Raw genomic sequence first — 14,666 nt, 5'->3', positions numbered from 1 at the left:
GGAATGTGGTGGGAATAAGACAGGGGCAGGAAAAGAAGGAATTGGTTAAAATTCTGTATAGTGATTAATCAATCCCAATTTTCCCCTTGCCAACCTAAGGTTATTTTAGTTCAAGAACTTATTGTGAAAGAAACGGAATTGAACCAAGGAGAACAAGGACAACTGATGAAGGACATTTTGCATCTAGCCCCACCCCACCTCTCCAGCATTAAGGCAGCTCTCTAAACTGCCTACCTTAAGAGGAGGGCTGACAGGCAATGTGCTATACCCAAATCCTCAGAGAGCCTAGTCAGTATTTCCACTGCCTCACTCTACAAATAAATGGACAACTTTTGTTTTATACAGTGCAAATATTTCACCCAATTTGTCTTTGAATTTTGTTAATTGTGGGTTAGACATTCAAAAGCCATTTATAATCTCTACCTCCTTAGCCTTGCTCTACAATAGAAGCTTTAAAGTGCACTTTTCCAGACTCCTTTGCAGCTAGGAATGGTCATATGACCCATTATGGTCAATGAGACATTAATGGAAGTTGCAGGATGAGGATCTGGGGGAAAAATTTTTAAATAAGGAATGGGCTCTTTTGGCATGCCTCTTAGGAATTTTGCCTATTTGCTTTCTTTCTGGAAAATAAACAAGAGCCTAGGAGCACATTAACAATCATCATGCAACCATGAGGTGACTTCCATGAGGATGAAGCTCTCTACTCTGGGGATAGGAAACAGAAGGACGGAGACAGCCCAGATTTCCTGAGCCACACTACCTGCTGGACTACTAACTCCAGATTTCTTCTTGCATGAGATAAATTGGTCATTATTGACTTAAGAATGACTTAAGTCTGTCATTACCAGCCATGGATCCTCCTAATTGATAAATTTACAGTAGCTTGTGTAAACGTAATTTTTAATGAAATAAAATCTACCCACTTCTTTCCTATAAAGTCTACTAGGTGCCAAACCAGAAAAATAAATGAATGAATGGTTTATGCCTTTTAACCTGTGAAGAAATATTTTCCTCACACCAAAGATGATGTCAATATTCTTCTGTTTCTGCTTACAATAGTTTCCATACATTTCTTGTGAGGAAAGTATTTCTTCTATATGAAAATTTATCTTACGGAGTGAATTGGGAGAATCTAATTTTTTTTCTCTAAATGAAAGTCCAATTTTTAAAACACCATTTATTGAATAATCTTTTTTTTTCTCAAAGTGACTTAAGATGCCATCTTCCCATTTTTTTATTCAACCTTTATTATACATTTCATATCTTGTAGAGAAAACTCAGTCTTACTCTTCTTCCTTCAAATTCTAAACTATTATGTCATGTTTGTTTGGGGGATTTTTTGTGTGGGAGAAGGAAGTATTTATTGCTACGTGCAACATATAAGAACACTGGAAATCTTTCCCAAAGTTGTGTCTCCTAAACTATTATCTCATGTTTAATCATTTTGTTACTTTTAGAATAATTTTGTTATGCTCCAAATATAATCATTTGAAAATTCTGATTGAAATTAAGTTAAATTTATAGATTACTGATATCTTTAAAATGTAATTACTTTCATCCACTCAGATTTTCTTTTATGTCTTTCACTAACACTTTATAGTTTTAATAAGTTTTTCCCTAGGTATTTTCGTTTTTATTGTTAATATTGAAACAATGTTTTTCTGTTTTCTAATAGACTCTACGGTAGATATGAAAGCAAGTGATTTTTTTGTTGTTGCTGTTTGCTTTATATATAGACACCTTCCTGAACTCCATAAATCATTTTAAAATCTTTTATTTGATACTTTACATTTTTATAACCCTGTCATCTGAAAATAATTATAATTTTGTCCCTCCCAGTTCTATGCTTCTAGCTCTTTATCTCCTCTCATGCTTTGGAATGACTGGAGAATAATTACAAAATAGAGCAGAAACAGACAGCATAATCTTTAGTGGACTTTCCTCGAGTGCTATAACACTGTTTGTGCTAAATGTTGATGTAAAATAAGTAACCTTCAGCATGAAAGGAAAACACATTTATATTCTTGGGAAGAGTTGCTTCATTTTACCAAAAATATTTCACGGCATTCATTAAAATCATTTTTTTAAACTTCTGAACTATTGTGAATAATTGTATTACAAGATTTCTTGGTGTGGAAAAATCCTATAGAGTTATAACAAAAATTCTTGGCCATAATCTATTTTTTTAATTTACTGGCATTTAATTTTATTTTTATTATTAGCAAATTTTATTAGCAAATATGTATAAATATGCCATTTATATTTCTTTCAGAACATGTTCATTATATAGGTTCATAATAGATATATCCTCAAAGAAATTGGTTGCTAATTTTGGTTGTTACCTTTGTCAGGTTATGGTATAGGACTATACAAACTCAGGAAATGAAATTATAAAGTTTCACATTGTTTTCATGGTTAGAAGTAATATTAAAGCATAAAAACTAACTGTTCTTTAACAGCTTGAAATTAATCAATATAAAGAGACTTTGACTCTTTTCTTACTTAATGTAAGTGTTTGAAAACTTTTTTAACATTTTTGGTCATTAATTTATTCAGATTTACCTCTGACAGAATTTGTACAGTTAGTAATACAAAACTTCTGCTAGTAGTCCTTTAAAATTTTTTAAACTTTTTCTGTTTATTTAGTTATATCCCACTTTGTTCCTACATTATGAGTTTTTTCTTTATCATATTTTTCATGTTTTAATAACATTTTAGTCTTTTCAAAATCCTAGAATTTGAATCTATTTACTAATTATACTACTTTGTAACTATTAAAGAATTTATAAATCTCTTCTTTTACATTTAATTCCCTCAACCTGCTTTCCTTGGGACCGTTTTTTTAACTCTACTTCTAATTTCTTGGGCTAAAATATAATTTATTTATTTATTTACATTAATTTTTTAATATTAAAAGCATTTAAGACAATGAAGTTTAATTCTGTTACTGCTTTGGTTGCATCTAATAAGTTTTGATATGTCATGTTCTTGTTGTCACTTTCTAAATTCTATATAACTGAAATTTTAATATCCTCATATGATTTAGACACTACTGGGGAAGGCTATGTTACTGTTTTCTTATTTTTTGGTTTGATTGGAGGTTTAATTGTTGGTTTTTGTTGTTTGTTTGAGGTAAACTTCCAAGTGGTTGGGTGTGTGTTTTCTTAAATCAAACTTCTGTTAGTAATTTCTAGTTTTTTTTACAGCATGACCAGAGAAGACAGCCTGTATCATTTATGCAGGCTTTTGGGAGTTTGTTGAGATTTTTGGTTGAAGCTTAGAGATTGCATGGATGAAGAAAAAGAACTAATATATACTGTAGTACACACTGTTTAATAAATACATATTTATTAAATCAACTTAGTTCTTTATTTAATTCAAATTCTCCACTTATTTATTGTTTGCAGACTCATTCTATCAAAAGAATGAGAGATAAACGTTCAAGTTGCTTGTTGATATTGTTTCTCTGTTGACTTCCTTATGTATTTCCAGCAATTTCAATAAAATGTTATGGTGCATCAAAATATATAATGTCTATCTCCCTTGTGGATTTTACTCTTTATCGATATAAAGGAACAAGTGGTGTGATGATAAACTGGCTCTCAGTAGGAAAAAAATTTTAAGCTATGATTTGTAGTGTTTGCCAGGTATGGTGTAAATGCTCCCACCATGGCTAATTTCAAGTTACTGATGTAAGGTCACTGAACTCAAGAGTTGGGATGAGCTGGACACAGCTGGCTTTCATGACCAGCACATGCCAGCTCCAACATACCCCTGAAAGTAAGCATCTCCATGTTTTATGATCTTTGCCTTTAATTCTGTTTTAGTACTAAGAATACATATATACATTTTTTTTGCTTCTTTGTTTGCATCTGCCTAATAAATTTTGCCCATTCATTCGTTTTTAGCCATATTTTTATATTTATCAAAATTGGCCCCATTTCTAAATGTGTTTCACAACCTCATCCTAATCATTTCTATAGTGAGGGGGCAGGCTAATGTATATCTCCATGTTTAATTCCCAAATACAGCAATTTCACCTCTGCTAGATCACCTCTGTTCTCAAATCTTAGCATGATCAGAAACACCCAGAAAGCTCGTTAAACCACAGATTACTGAACCCATTCCCAGATGTCTGATTTTGCATTTTGAACAAATCTGCTCCAGGACCATACTTAAAGAACCATTCATTTATAAAACCTCTGTCTGGTTCTCTGATCCTCTGAAATGATGTAGTACGTGAAATGCAATGATTTCCAGCACCAGCTTCTCTTAGGTTTTCCTCTCTCTGCATTGCCCCACAGTGTTTCACTTCTGGCTTCTCTGGTATGCAGTATGCCTCCACCGTCCTTCATTCCACTTCCTATTCAGTTGTTTTTGGCAAATCTCTAACTTCAAGGAGTTATAAAAAGATGATGGAGAGGCTGGAGGTATAGCTTGGTGGTAAAGAGCATGTTTAGCATGCATGAGGTCTTGGGTTGAATTCCCAGCACCATAAATAAAAACGTTTGAAAAAAAGAAGAAAAAAGATGATGGAGGGTGGGGAAGAATGAGAGAGAAGACATGACATCTAAATTTTGGATTTATACTTGCGTACATTTGCACCTCAGAAGTACAAGAAAGAGTGAATAAAGTCCTTTTCTATCATTTTTCAGGTCATCTCTGTTTCATGCAGCCAAGAATGTATCCATATTTATTTAAGCAGTTCTTTATGGTGAGTGTAGCTTCAACTTAAATTTTGGCATCTGGCTGTCAGCACTCTGCTTTTAATGTCCATAAATAAGTCAGTACATCTTTGCTGAAAGCTATATCAGAGTCTACTTGGCCAGGCACCATTTTGGCACTAAGATACCATTTTGCACCAAAACACTTTTTGCACAACTTGATCAAAATAAAAAGTTCAGGGATCCTGACTTCTTACTGTCACACTCATCCCAATTCCTGACTCCATAACATCAACGGAGAACCTGAAAACATAAACCTCGTACAACCAAAGATTCCTGTGACTAAGAGCAAACTGCCACTAACTTCACATCTGAAGCTACTTAAGTAGACTCCTTTATGAAAAATGGAGTGAACTGGTCTTAGAGAACCAGCCTCTCGTATTATACAGGACGTGTGACGATGACCACAAACGGGGTCTCCTCTGGTATTTTTAGACCCCAACATCACCACAAACAACATCACCACTCTCTCTCCTACCACTCTTCCCACCACGTGACTCCTCCAGGATGTGACTACCCTTAAGCTGCGTCAGTCGGCTCAGAGCAACACCCTCCCACCTGCCATATGCCCAGCAGAGCCGCCTGGGGTTCTGCTGAAGGGATTGGCCACAAACGGTTTCCCAGGGGAACAGCAATTCGCGCACAGCATTCCAAGGACATATATGCTTTAAAAAACAGGGGACAAACATTTTCAGGAACTGTTCACAGCCGCTTTACAAGAGGGAGAGAGAGCATACACACAAGCGAGAAAGATAGTAAGCATCGGAGTGCTCGGAAACGCGGAAAAGGACATTTCTCTATCGGTGATAATGCCTATTATGTGACATTCAAACACCACAAGTGCTATTCAGCTGCTTGTAAGTCACAAAAGGTGAGTGAAAACACTTATCTCCTTTGTAGAAAGGGAAAAGGAGGTGGAGAATCCTTCACACAAAGATCCACTTTGACTTAAAATACAGGGTAAGCAGTACTAGAAATCCACGCTCACAAAGCCCACCTATTAAGATTCTGAACAAACAGGGAGCCTCAATGCCACAAGGCTCCGTTGTTAATACGTGGTTAGTTATGTCAAGGACACGAAACAAAGCTGCTTTTCATGTGTCAGTTTGAGCTCTCCCAGTTGATAACCACAGGGACTCCTGGGTCACAACCCCAAACGGGCAGCCATTGTGCGGGAGAAAACAGCAGATGGGCCCCAGTGCAGACAGCACCACCAGGGACCAGGACTTTAGCCACCTGGGCTGGGTCTCAGCGAAATTCAGAAGTAGGGGAAGTTTCACTTGGAGGTCTGTTTGCTCTCCTTCCTGCACCCTCTCTGTGCATATGGTGGCTGCCTATTCCCCCAGCTCCGAGGCTCACCTGGAGCCGCCCTCCTCCCAGGCAAACCCCGCCCCTGACTCGGGTGTCCCCTGAAAGCCTTTCCTCTGGACCCTGGTTCTGCCAGTCTAATGGTCTGCTTGATGCTGAGGTCCTGATGGCTGATAGACAAACCCGTCTGCTTGTCAGATGACCGATGCATTTTCTTTCAGATAAAGGTAGTGTTCTAACAGCTACCTTCAGTGCCTCATCACAACCAGACTTGGAGATGAATGGTGGGGTGGCTGAGGAGGGACGTATCAGTTTCTCCTCAAATGATGCAGCTTCCCTCTAATTTAAAAAAAAAAAATTGCCTCCAATTCAGCCCTAGAACAAGCCCAACCCTGTTTCTGCCCCCATGGTGCTGAGTTCCTGGATCCGTTGCTTCACTTAGCAAGTCCTTTAGAAAATTCTGTGAAGGTGAGGAACAGAAGGTGGGGTCCCATCCCAGCCAGCCATGAGCTGAGCTATTGCACAGCCTCACCCTCTCTAGAGGACAGTCCCCCCAACCCCGCCACCGCTAAGACAAAGATGAACTGCTGCCACCTTTCAAGATCACATTTAAAACAAGCTGCTTTTCAAATGCCCTTGAGAGCAATTAATTCTCTCCCTCACTGCGCTTCCACAGCACAGTCCTGCCATCTTGAACCTCCCATCCCAGCCAGAGGGGAAAAGTGCTGGCCTTGTCCAGGCACCAAAGGCCAATGCATCTCCCCCTCCTCTGAGGACCACGGAGAACTCCATGCCTTCCTAAAAGGGGCCGCCAGCTGCGCTGGAAACAGAGCCACTGCCGGACGCCCGAGCACAATGAGCCTGTGCGTGAAGGGATGCCCAAGCAGAGGAAACAGCCATCCACTTCACCTGGCAACAGACTCAAAGGAAAGTGCGAGAAGATTGGCCTTGGGGAGCCCGTCCTAGCAAATCAACAGTGCGCTAATGTTGGCCTCTTCTGCCAGCACTGCCAGCAGTCCACATCAGTGCCTCTTCCCTTCTGAGTGGAAGTCACTGTTTTTCTTGCCATATTAAGACACTTTCAACTTCTGTCAGGGAAGAATGGGTGAAGGCTGAAGGAGAAGGACCTGAATTTTCATTTAATAGGAAATCAATGAAAATAGGAGTGTTAGAGCTTTTTCTGGAACAAGTAGAAACCACACCCAGCCAGGCTTAAGAAGTAATCCCTTCTCCATCCCCTCTGCTCCCTCCCATTTCAGGCTGTCACTCAGCTGCCGAGATTGTCACAAAACCCTTTTTACTAACTGCAGTCCCCACCCCAGGTTTGTCTGGCTCCACTCAGTCCTTCACAGCACTTCCAGAGTCTTGTCTTGGAAGTAAACGTCATCATGTTGCCTCCTTGTTGAGATCCCCAGCCCTTCTGCCTGCAGAGTAGAGGCTGAGTGTCTCCTTCTGTCTCTAAACTCCTTGTCCTGTTTCACATTCTGACAAAGCCCATTTTTCCCCCAAAAGCTCCAGCCATTGTGAACTTCTTGCTTTTCCTCTTGAACAAATTAGGCTCATTCATAATTCTAAGCCCCCAGGATAGTGTTCTTTGCCTGAAATGACTTTGTATGCTTGTGATGCATCCCACATACATTACTTCTCCTGTGATGCCATTTCAGAGTCCCTCGCTCTCCAGGTTGCCACTGCACACCTCTGTTCTCATCTGCAGCAGAGTGTATTGTAATTTTCCATTCCTGTGTCTCCCCAACTCAACTCTGGACTCCTCCAAAGTAAAGATGTCTTATGATCAATCATATCTTCAGTATCTAACTTAGACTCTGGAATCAAGGAGATGCTCAGTGTTCACTAAATGAAGGAGCCTGGAGGAAAATCAGCCTTCTCCACTCTTAGATCTGTGATATCATCCACATACCCAGCTTGCCAGAGAGGATGATTGCTAAACATTGTGACCTTGACCCCACCATCATCCCCCTCCCATTTGATTCTCCCTCCCATCGGCTTCCCAGTCTTTCACCTCCCACACAGCCTGCTTGCGCCCTCCCTGGGACCCTTTTCCATATCTAGAATCCCACCTCTCCATTCCTACAAAGGTGCTCAAAATTCACCTCCTTCTGACTGCCTTCCTTAAGCAATTGCACTCAGCACTGGTCATTTTGAGAGGGAAGGGGGCAGGGCAGAGCCATTAAAACAATGACACAGCAATTAGCACCAAGATGGTAGAAGATTCAACTCCCAGTAGACCTTGACCTTCAATATACGCCCATTAAAATACAATAGCTGCTAAATGGCACTCCCACAGGCACCACACAGATTCAAGGCTGAGCATGAAAAGTCAGAGAGTGCGTGATGGCCCCATTCCTGGAAATCCCAGCAACCCCAAAGCAGTTGCAATAATCCTCCCACTTGTTAGCACATGAAGTTACCTTAGCCCATAAAAACCAACAACCCTGCAGCTTGTGGCTTTTTTCTTGCCTTTCTCTGGCCTTTTGAGATGGCCCACACTCTGTCTACAGCGTGTATACCTACTTTTACTTTAAACTAAACACCCACCCCCACGCCTCATGGCCTCTCTGGCCTTTTGAGATGGCCAGCACTCTGCCTATAGAGTATGTATCCCTCTAAATAAATCTACCTTCACTCTATTATGGCTTGCTCTTGAATTCTTTCCTGCAAGAAGCCAAGGACCCTCTCTTGGCGGGGCACGTCCCAGGGACTCGACCAAGACCTGGGACACAGCCATCCTCTCTCACCCCATTTTTTCCTGTGTCAATTTCCCTTGTCATGTCCCCCCAGATTAAGAGGCATATTTCACACTATATTCTTCTATCCTTGGATTCTTGAGATTTTTTTTTCCTCTTGGATGTGTATGTCCCAGCTCCCCAGTGAGATCCCAGGCTCCCTAAGAGCACAAATTTCCAGATCATCCCAAAGTTTCCTGCCCACTGCATCGCAACAGGTTTAATCATGTTAAGGGGGAAAGAGAGTGAACACAAAGCCATCTGCTCTTTATTTCATATTTAATTTGGAGACAATTATATGAATCACTAAAGGATACACCACAGTGTTACACTTTTATAGAGTATTTAGGGTTTTTTTTTTTTTTGACAGTTCATAAGGCAGAAAGCCCTAAAGTCACTAAAGTGTTAAGAGCCAAACTCAAGAGTCTTTCCAAATGAAGATCAAAATCTTTGAAAGGAAAATATGTAAATTTGGGATAGAATTTGTTTTTATATATAACTTTGCAGGAAATGAAACATTTTTAGAGCCTGGACTCCAATCATGATGTTCAGGCACTTAATGCAATTTGCATATTTCTTGCTCTAGTTACCCAGAGGGTGTTTGAAGGCCTTTATTTTCTTAAGAAAGTTCACTCTTTAATCTAAGAGGTTGCCAAAATCTGCTGGGCATGAAGAAATAGACACTGCAACAGACAGCCCACCGCCACCAGCAAATAGAGCCATTGCTGCCACCTCCTCGCCACCAGGAAGCCTGCTGGAGGATCGGATACCTGTCAGCACCCCTCAGCAGGACACTTTTTGTTTTTCTGGACACAGCTGAACCTCTAGGAGGCTCCCATAATAGTTTATAAACCATCTTGTCGTAACATGTTAAACTATCTTATAGATAGTTCAGCTATGTCTTATTACTAATACAGTCAGCCAGTGCCAGCTAACTCCAGGCACCAGGCGTGAGCTGAGGATACCATGGTGCATAAGGTGCATGGCATCCCTGACTCAAGGAACTGGATCTTTCCGAGAAGACAGCAATTGTTTAGGCGACCACAGGAGTGATGAGTATTATAGAAGAAAGATAAAAGGTATTATGGGCTCACATCATAGAGAGAAACTGGTGTGGGGACGGAATCAGGAAAGGCCTCTGGAAGTGTATGGCTTTTAAACTGAGACCTAGGGATTCACAGAACCTCGTCAAAAGAGGGGGAAGGGCCTAGAGAGAGGTTACGTCTCACACCCTCAACCCCACAGCACAAAGCAGCAGAGCCGGGATGGAAACTCAGGCAGCCTGAATGCAGGTGCATTAACCACTATGCCCGCCTGTGAGACTAGCAGGGAGGGGCAGGTCAGGCAAGACCTTGTAGGATTTTAGTCTTAAGAGACAAAATGAGAAAGAATGGAAGAGTTGCAAGCCGGGAGCTGGCATGATCATTCTTGGACCTTAAAAAAACAAACAAACAAACAAAAAAACCACTCAAGCTGCTACCTTGAGGATGGATTGGAAGAAGACAAAGATGAGTTCAGAGAGACCACTGAGAAGGAGAGATGATGGAAGCTGGGACCAGGTGGGAGCAGGGGTAGTGGAGCAAAGTGGATACCCTCCAAAGATGTTCAGGCGGTTCAGGGGGTGGAAATGTCAGGAGTGATGTACTGACTGGATATAACCAGAAGGCAGAAATTATCACTCAGCTAGATGTTCTCATATGCCTTACCGTAATATTTCCAATAATTCTCTATATTTATCTTAATTTTCTGCATTAAGAAATGAAGATCTAAAGAAATGGTCATTTCAAGGTCAGAGAGACCACAAATGGTGAAGACAGGATTTGTGACTTATGTATACAGATCTGTCTTTCATTTGAGGGCGAGGCCCACGTCTTGGTCACTTTGCATTCCAAGCCCGGTGGGGACCACACCTGGCACGTGGCAGGGGTTCAGTAGGTTATTAACCAATGAGCAAGAGGAAAGGTGTCACAGACTCCAGCTCTGTCCCTGATGTTGCCTTTTAGGACATCATCACATAGTGGCAGGTCCCACTGTCCCCAAACAGCACTGTCAGAATCTTCCAGGCCTACTGGACAGAGAGGTTCACCCAAAAGTGCCCAGATGTCACCTTTCTTTGCCTGCCTGTCAGGTCCCAGCTGTTGACAACTGCCAGCTGGCCCTCTCTCACCTGACCATCCAGAGTCCTGAATCCACACCTCATAGCCTCATCAATCCCCTCGGTTAAAAAAAAAGAAAAGTAAATTAAGCCAAAGTAAGCTGGGCAGCTCAGATATAATTTAAGTTCCTCCAAAGTCTTAATAAATTTCACAAATATTTAACAAGGGAATTAATTTATGTAAAGATCTGCACATATTTGATAAACTTGAACCAACTGAATAAATCCTATTTTAATAAATGGTGGATTAGGGCTATATTTTCTACAAACAGTAAATACATAAAGACAATATTTGTTACGTGTGTATATATACCGTACCTGCCTTTTCAAAGATCAAGAAAAGATTATCTTTGCCAAAAGGACTTTAAACCACCAGGTTGGTTGTGCATCTGTTGGGAGAAGAGAGTGAACTAACACGGGTTCAGACCATCAAGATGAGGATGACTTCTTAGACAAGATGGCCTGCCGGAGAGAGCACCGAAAGCTCCCACTGCACAAAACGTCTAGACTAGAGCAAGGACAAGAGCAAGAGAGGATCTAGAGTGCCTGTATTCTATGTTTTGGGTTTTGCTTTTTTTTAATAGCAAATGTATCTGCTACTCATCCTTTCTTCTGGCACTGCTTTCTGCTTTCTGCTTTCTCCAACCAACACAATCCTATCCATCCTTCTTCAAGATTTAGCTCAGACTTCTGCTCTTGTGTGATAACTTCCCTAGCCTCATCTCCACCTCTAGGCAGAGCTGGCACTTGCTGCCCTAGACTTTGACAGCACCTCATGAATATCTACAGGATGGCACTTATCCTACTGCAGTTAGCAGTGTGCAAACTTTTCCTTTTTCATTACAGTAATCAAGCAGGCTACTCAAGGCAATGACCCTTTCCCTTTCACCCCTTCATGTGACATGGACTATGGCTAATGCTAAAATAAACCTATGGGGTAGGGATGTCCCTTCACGGCAGAACCTCCCTGTGCCTAAGGGCAGGAGGCATGCACTACATGCATATACCCACTCAGTGCAGCTATGGTAAGTTGACAGAGCCAACCACAACTCCCAGATTTATTAAACCCAAGAGTGAAATAATTTTGGCCCACTGGGAAAATAACCAGAACATGGTATGTATCAATAAAGTCACAGAGAAATCAGAGAAGACCACTGTCTCCCTCACTGCTCTATGTGTTTCTTCATGGTGACATCAGCAATGACCTGTATTCTTTCAACAGATGTTCACTGAGCAACAGTATGTGCTAGGTGACATGCTGGATAAGGACCATGCAATGGAAAGAAAATGATAGGCAGACAATTCTTGCCTTCATGAAGCTTGTAGTCTAGCTGGGCATAGCAGACATTGTTAATGTGCCACTCACATTCTTTCAGCATTTACCTCCATTGAAAGTAGGAGTAGAAGGGTATGGGGTGGGGTAGGGGGTGAAGAGCACTCAACATATGCAGAGCAAGCAGAAATGCCTGCCAATTGATTCCCCCACAAGTTGTCCTCAATCAATGATGGATGGAGAGTTTGTAGATAAATAACCCAGCTTCCTCCATCCTTAGTTGGGATAACACTGCGGCATGTTGTATAGTGTTTCCTAGATCTCCCTGCAGGATTGAGCTCCACCTGCCCAGTGTAGTGGATAAGAGAGGACTAGTAACCAAAGAAGTAAGAGGAGAAAAGCTCTTCCCACTGAAGAATGACCTAATACTTCACATTGAAAAGATTTGCCATATATCAGAAGGACTAGGAAAAAGAACCAAACTAAACATGCCTTGCAACTTTCAGTTTCATACATATGTGTACGTTTACAGATGGACAAGATTAGTAACAATTTTAAAAAAACTGTCATTGATTTCTCATAAGTAACACTAAAAAAAGATAGTAGAAAGATGTTTTATATATAATTCTTATTACAAAGTTTTACCATAGAATCTCTACCCAATGTAGTAATTTTTTCTCCTAACAAAAGAAAGAGAATTTTTGACATGCAAATACTCAGAAAGTTCACCATTGTCTCAATGAAAAAATTACTAGTGAAAATTTCAAATATTTTGAACATAAATTCAAATGAAGGCCTCCTAAAAGAAGAGGACATATACACATGAATTAATTGTACTCAATGAAACCCAGTAATATGTATAATTATTTCTAAATAAATGTTTATGATATAGCTATGAAAAAATATGGTTTAAAAAGAGGAAATAATTTAAAAGAAAAATAAGTATAATCTGGAAATAAGAATTCAGAATTTTTGAGATTCAAGAGGAGATAGAAAAGAAAGAAAAGCAGAGCTAAACTTAGTTTTTGTCTAAGAGAATAATTTTAATCCATGAAATTAAATTTAAAAAATACATTTTAAAACATGTATTGATTGTAAAGATTTTCAATGTAATGTGATAAATATTGCTTCAATGACAATCCTATTACAGTGTATAAATGTATCAAAATAACACAGTGTACACCTTAAGTGTACAAAATGTAACTTGTCAAGTTTATGAAATAAAAACATGAAGATTCTCACTCGTAGAATACAATTAAGATGTTTAAGTTCCAACTAATTTTGTGCAGGGGCAGAAAAGAACATGAGGTATCATTCAAGCAAAAGCTAGGAAGAAGAAAAGGACAGCAAGACAACAGAGCAGGAACAGTAAGGAGACAGGAGAAATACCAGATACAACACTTATCCCAAAATAACAGAAGTCAGTGGATTAAATTCCCTTCCTGAAAAACAGAGATTCTCAAGTTATGTTGAAAAAACAAAAACCAAAGCTAAATACAAATTTTTATAAGAGATGTACTTGAAATGACACAAAAACAAAGTGTTGAAAATAAAGAAATGGGACTGTGATTTTACATTTAAATTTTTGCCTCTAAACACCAAAATAACAGATTTTTTTTTTTGGAGTTTTAAAAAAACAAAGTTACACATCAAAATGGATAAGCATTTCCATGGGCCAAAAGTGGAATAAAAAATACTGAAAAGGCAGAGAAAAGAGAGCAAAACCAAAATAAAATAAAATTTACCAAGTCAAGAGAAGCATCGAAAAGAAGGAGAGAAAGGGAAAATGAGTGGTAAACAGAAATAAAACAAAATGTTTGATATAATCCATAATTTGTATATAACCATAATCAGTTTAAACAGATTAAAAGACAACATCCTCAGATTGGATTGGAAACATTAGCAACAATAGCCACAAAATCCAGCTATTACACTGCTTAAAAATCTACATTCAAGATAAAATAGTATTACATTTGAAGAAACAGGGAAGGAAGAAAGATATACTAGACAAATATTAACCAAAATAAAGCTGATTTAGCATTAATGTCATCAGATGCAATAGAATTTTAGGTGAAAAGCCTTAATAGAACTAATGAGGAACACTAACATATTAGGGGGAAAAAAAAGAATAGATTGATTCAATCTAACAGTCATGATTCCCAAGTAAAAGACCCAAGACTCATGAAACCAGTCCTGGTTCATCTACTTTTAAAATTTGCATTTGGGAATGACAGATCACTTTGGTACACAGTGTCTATTTTATATTAATTACTGCATCAATTGAAATTTCAGTGTAGATATCTCATTACAATTGAAGAATCTTGTTTCCACCTAGATTTTATTTTCAATTTTAAATGAAACATTTACAACAATTAACTGCACCCTAAGTAAGAATTTCAAAGAACTGATATCATAAAAGCCACGTTTTCTGAGCACAGTGCAATAAATAGTAATTTAAC

The sequence above is a fragment of the Vicugna pacos genome, chromosome 23 (genome assembly GCF_048564905.1).
Source record: "Vicugna pacos chromosome 23, VicPac4, whole genome shotgun sequence".
Lineage (NCBI taxonomy): Eukaryota > Metazoa > Chordata > Mammalia > Artiodactyla > Camelidae > Vicugna > Vicugna pacos.
The sequence above is the reverse complement of the archived record's forward strand: the minus strand, read 5'-3'. Positions refer to the sequence as shown.